The following is a 6419-nucleotide window of genomic DNA, read 5'->3' on the forward strand; positions in this document are numbered from 1 at the left end:
CACCCATCTGCTGCTTCAGTCCTGGGTTGGTTTTCCACCCAGCAGAGGTGACAGAGCCAGGAGGTTCTGGGACCCCATGCTTGCAACCAGAGCCCTGCCCCTAGCCTCCCCACCAGGGGGTAGCAGAGAGCTTTCCAGAACCGGCCGCGGGGCTGGTGGAAAGCAGCCGGTCAGAGCTGCTGACAAACCTCACGAAGACCCCAGATCGCTGTCTCTGTGGGTTGGGCTTGGGAATTGGAGAGGAGGCCGCATGATTGGAAACGTGAAGACAGCACGGCCTGGCTGGAGGAGCCGGAAGCGCCGTCACGTTGACTCAGGACACAGAACTCCTGCCCGCCGGGCCGGGCCTGCAGCCATTCTTCTTGGGGTGGGGTCCGCAGGTTCGGCTTGCTCTCGGCCCCCGACCTGCCTCAGAGTCCGGGGGGCTTTGGAACTCTGCCTCCCCATCTCCACCCACCCTGGCTGGTGCCATGAGGGGCCTGGATCCTGGGATCCTGTTCCTCTTGGGCAGCAGAGACTGGGGGACCAGAGGAGATGATGGGTCTTCAAGCCCCACATTCAAACCCCAGCCCACCACTGACAGTCTGGGGGTTCGGGATGAGGGAGTTGATGTCTCTGAGCCCCAGTTTTGTCACCACTAAAATGAGGCCGACATACTGGTGCAGAGTGCCAGTCCCCGGGCTAACAGAGGCCTGTTTCCTACTGAAAATACCTCTTACTCCTAGGAACAGCTCCAACACTAGGGAACACTCAACCCAAGCCAATTTGTCAGAGGCAGGTGAACCAGAGCGACTCCATCTTGAATGGGGGCTGGGTAAAGGGAGGCTGAGACCTGCTGGGCCGCATTTCCAGGAGGCTACGCATTCTTAGTCACAGGATGAGATAGGAGGTCGGCACAAGATACAGGTCATAAAGACCTTGCTGATAAAGCAAGTTGCAGTAAAGAAACCGGGCAAAGCCCACCAAACACAAGATGGCCACGAGAGTGACCTCTGATTGTCCTAACGGCTCATTATATGCTAATTATAATGCATTAGCTGCTACAAGACACTCCCACCAGCGCCATGACAGTTTACAGATGCCATGGCAACATCTGGACGTTACCCTACGTGGTCTCAGAAGGGAGGGCAGAAACTCTCAGTTCTGGGAATTGCCCACCCCTTTCCTGGAACACTCATGAATAGTCCAACCCTTGTTTAGCGTATGATCAAGAAATAATCATGAAAATGGGCAACCAGCGGCCTTTCGGGACACTCTGCCTATGGAGAAGCCATTCTTTCTTTTCTTTTCTTTTCTTTTCTTTTCTTTTCTTTTCTTTTCTTTTCTTTTCTTTCTTTCTTTCTTTCTTTCTTTTTTTTTTTTTTTTTTTTTTTTTTTTGACATGGAGTCTTGCTCTGTTGGCCGAACTAGAATGCAGGGGTGTGATCTTGGCTTACTAAAACCTCCACCTCCTGGGTTCAAGCGATTCTCCTGCCTCAGCTTTCTTAGTAGCTGGGATTACAGGCACCTGCCACCACGCCCAGTTAATTTTTTGTATTTTAGTGGCGACAGGGTTTTGCCATGTTGGAACAGGCTGGTCTCGAACTTCTCACCTCAGGTGATCCACCTGCCTCGGCATCCCAAAGTTATAGGATTCCAGGAGTGAGCCACTGCGCCCGGCCAGAGTAGGCATTCTTTTATTCCTTTTCTTTCCTAATAAACTTGCTATCACTTTATGGACTCTCCCCGAATTCTTTCTTCTGTGAGATCCAAAATACCTCTCTTGGGGTCTGGATCGGAACCACTTTCCAGTAACAAACTTGCTTAACCTCTCAGACCCTTTGTCTCTTCATCTGTAACCAAAGACAAAGCCTCCCCCAAGGTTCCAAAAGTGTGGAGAGAACGCACGGGAAACGAGGGGCACAGAGTTGGTGTGCAGAACCAATATCACAGACTGGGTGTCAAGCCACTGTCATACTGGAAGTAATATCATGCTCTCCCCCAAGTTATGAGGAACAATATCACAGGGGGGTGTGTACCTTCTCCGGTAGTGGGAGTAGTATCATCATCTCTTCTTTTAGATGACAGGAACGATGTCACAGGGTGGGTGTACAACCCGTGTGTTTTTGGAAGCAATGTCATTCTCTCTTCTAGGTTTTATGATTCACATCACAGGCGTGGTGTACACCCCTTGTTACACTGGATGGAGTCTCATCCTCTTTCCTTCAGTAACTTTAGAACAATATCCCATGGGGGTTGTATGTCTCTTCAATATTGGTAATATTACCATCTTCTCGTTTCCTGGATATAAGAAACAATATCACAGGAGGGGTGTACACCCCTTGCAATGTTGGTATTAATATCACCTCTCCTCTGTGATTATTAAGGACAAAATCCCAGGGTGGTTGTACGGTTCCTACTTTATTGGGAGTAATAACATCCATTCACCCCCTGGATATCAGGAACTATAGCACAGAAGAGTTGTCCACCCCCTTCGAAATTGTCATCCATGTCATCTTCTTCCCGCCTGGATATTAGGAACGATACCCCAGGTTTGGGGGCGGTGTACACCCACTGCGATATCGAAAGTAAAATCAGCCTCTTTCCCTCTGGATATTAGGAACTATATCACAGGTGTGTGTGCACCTTCTGGGATATTGGGAGTACTATCAGCCTCCACCCCGCTGCATATCAGGAACAGCATACAGGGGGCAGGGTGGTTACACTGCCTGCGATATTAAGACCAATACTCTTCTCTTTCCCCTGTACATTAGGAACTACATCACAGGGGTCTGTACACCTTCAGCGACATTGGGATTCATGTTATCCTCTCCCCCATTGAATGTCAAAAACGACATCACAGAAGGGTGTACACCCCCTGCAATATGGCCAGTAACATCATCGTCTCTACCTTTGGATACTAGGAACAACATCACAGAGGGTGTGCACACTCCCCTGCAATATTGGGCATAATGTTATCCTCTCTTCCCCTGGATATTAGAAACGATATCCCTGGTGGAGGGAGGTGGAGTACATTAAGAACAACATCACTGGGTGGGTGTACTCCCCCTGCGATATTGGGGGTAGTATCATCCTCTCTTGCCTAGGATATTAAGAACAATATCACAGGAGGGGTGTACAGCCACAGTCCCTGCGTTATTGGGAGTAATAGCGTCTTCTCCCACTCTAGATATAAGGAACAATATCCCAGGGTTTGTGTACATCCCTTGCGATATTGGGCATATTGTCATCGTCACCCAACGTGGGTATTGGGTGTAGTATCTCAAGGGGGTGTACACTTTCTTCGATATTGAAAGTAATGTCATCCTCTCCCCTCAGGATCGTAGGCTAAATATCCAGGGAGTTTTACAACTCCTGCGATATGGGCAGTAATATCATCCTATCCCCACTTGGATGTTAGAAACTATATCACAGGTGGCTGGACACATCTTGGCATATTGGGAGTCTTATCATCCTCTCCCATCTTGGATATTATGAAAAATATGAGAAACGAGGTGTACACCCGCTGAGATATTGAGAGTAATATTATGCTCTCCTCTTCGGGATATTAGGAACAATATCACAGGAGGTGAGTACAACCCCTGCGATAATGGGAGTAATATCATTCTCTCCCCTTGAATATAAGAAACAATATCACAGGAGGTTGTACGACCGCTGTGATACTGGGAGTCATATCATGTTATTCGGAACAATAGCACAGTGGGTGTGTAAAACCCCTGCGATGTTGCCACTACTATCATCTTCTCCATCCCAGGATATAAGGAACAGTATCACAAGGGGATGTACACCCCTGTGATATTGGGGATAATAGCTTCCTCTCCCCGGCTGGATGTGAGGGAAAATATCACAGTGGAGGTCGACGCCCCTTGCGATATTGGGAGTAATATCATCCTCTCGCACCTTGCATAGAAGGAACAAGATAACCGAAAGGAAGTACACACACTGCGGTAGTTTCCATTATGTCATCCTCTACCCCCTGGTTATTAGGAATACCATCATAGAGGAATGGATACTTTCCGCGATATTGGGAGGAATATCATTTTCTCCCCACCGGATATCAAGAAGGAGTCTATTAATTATTAATATTAATAAATATAATAATAATTAATACTAATACTCGACATTAACATTGACAATAAAGATACTAAACATTAACACTGATTAAAAATGTTAATGATTAGTATTAATAATTAATAATAACACTATTAATAATAAAATAATATCAACAATTAATGTTACTTAAATCACTACTACCTGATGCTGGCAAAAAAATCATTAATATTAAAAATTAATATTAATAATTGACATAATTATTAAAAATTAATTTTTGCCATCTATGATAATCTATTTAAAATAATTATCAATAATAATGGGAAAATATTAATAGAAAGTATTATTGATAATTATTACAATCGATTCTTGATGTTTCATAATTAATTATACCATTGTTACCTGAGCAATACACTGAGGGTGGAAACCCATCTGTGAAAGAGTTCATTATTTCCACAGGAGGAGACGATACTACTCACATTATGCAAAACAGGCTCTGAGACCACCATGACTCCCAATAGCCAAGGGGGGGAGAGGGGGTGGCTATTGGTCCCCACCTCGCGGGGGGTGGCTCACCCCCCTGCGAGGTGGCTCCCAATAGCCAAGGGGGGGAGAGGGGGGTGGCTATTGGTCCCCACCTCGCGGGGGGGTGGCTCACCCCCCTGCGAGGTGGCTCCCAATAGCCAAGGGGGGGAGAGGGGGTGGCTATTGGTCCCCACCTCGCGGGGGGGTGGCTCACCCCCCTGCGAGGTGGCTCCCAATAGCCAAGGGGGGGAGAGGGGGTGGCTATTGGTCCCCACCTCGCGGGGGGGTGGCTCACCCCCCTGCGAGGTGGCTCCCAATAGCCAAGGGGGGGAGAGGGGGTGGCTATTGGTCCCCACCTCGCGGGGGGGTGGCTCACCCCCCTGCGAGGTGGCTCCCAATAGCCAAGGGGGGGAGAGGGGGTGGCTATTGGTCCCCACCTCGCGGGGGGGTGGCTCACCCCCCTGCGAGGTGGCTCCCAATAGCCAAGGGGGGGAGAGGGGGTGGCTATTGGTCCCCACCTCGCGGGGGGGTGGCTCACCCCCCTGCGAGGTGGCTCCCAATAGCCAAGGGGGGGAGAGGGGGTGGCTATTGGTCCCCACCTCGCGGGGGGGTGGCTCACCCCCCTGCGAGGTGGCTCCCAATAGCCAAGGGGGGGAGAGGGGGTGGCTATTGGTCCCCACCTCGCGGGGGGGTGGCTCACCCCCCTGCGAGGTGGCTCCCAATAGCCAAGGGGGGGAGAGGGGGTGGCTATTGGTCCCCACCTCGCGGGGGGGTGGCTCACCCCCCTGCGAGGTGGCTCCCAATAGCCAAGGGGGGGAGAGGGGGTGGCTATTGGTCCCCACCTCGCGGGGGGGTGGCTCACCCCCCTGCGAGGTGGCTCCCAATAGCCAAGGGGGGGAGAGGGGGTGGCTATTGGTCCCCACCTCGCGGGGGGGTGGCTCACCCCCCTGCGAGGTGGCTCCCAATAGCCAAGGGGGGGAGAGGGGGTGGCTATTGGTCCCCACCTCGCGGGGGGGTGGCTCACCCCCCTGCGAGGTGGCTCCCAATAGCCAAGGGGGGGAGAGGGGGTGGCTATTGGTCCCCACCTCGCGGGGGGGTGGCTCACCCCCCTGCGAGGTGGCTCCCAATAGCCAAGGGGGGGAGAGGGGGTGGCTATTGGTCCCCACCTCGCGGGGGGGTGGCTCACCCCCCTGCGAGGTGGCTCCCAATAGCCAAGGGGGGGAGAGGGGGTGGCTATTGGTCCCCACCTCGCGGGGGGGTGGCTCACCCCCCTGCGAGGTGGCTCCCAATAGCCAAGGGGGGGAGAGGGGGTGGCTATTGGTCCCCACCTCGCGGGGGGGTGGCTCACCCCCCTGCGAGGTGGCTCCCAATAGCCAAGGGGGGGAGAGGGGGTGGCTATTGGTCCCCACCTCGCGGGGGGGTGGCTCACCCCCCTGCGAGGTGGCTCCCAATAGCCAAGGGGGGGAGAGGGGGTGGCTATTGGTCCCCACCTCGCGGGGGGGTGGCTCACCCCCCTGCGAGGTGGCTCCCAATAGCCAAGGGGGGGAGAGGGGGTGGCTATTGGTCCCCACCTCGCGGGGGGGTGGCTCACCCCCCTGCGAGGTGGCTCCCAATAGCCAAGGGGGGGAGAGGGGGTGGCTATTGGTCCCCACCTCGCGGGGGGGTGGCTCACCCCCCTGCGAGGTGGCTCCCAATAGCCAAGGGGGGGAGAGGGGGTGGCTATTGGTCCCCACCTCGCGGGGGGGGTGGCTCACCCCCCTGCGAGGTGGCTCCCAATAGCCAAGGGGGGGAGAGGGGGTGGCTATTGGTCCCCACCTCGCGGGGGGGTGGCTCACCCCCCTGCG

The sequence above is a fragment of the Chlorocebus sabaeus genome, chromosome 12 (genome assembly GCF_047675955.1).
Source record: "Chlorocebus sabaeus isolate Y175 chromosome 12, mChlSab1.0.hap1, whole genome shotgun sequence".
NCBI classification, from domain to species: domain Eukaryota; kingdom Metazoa; phylum Chordata; class Mammalia; order Primates; family Cercopithecidae; genus Chlorocebus; species Chlorocebus sabaeus.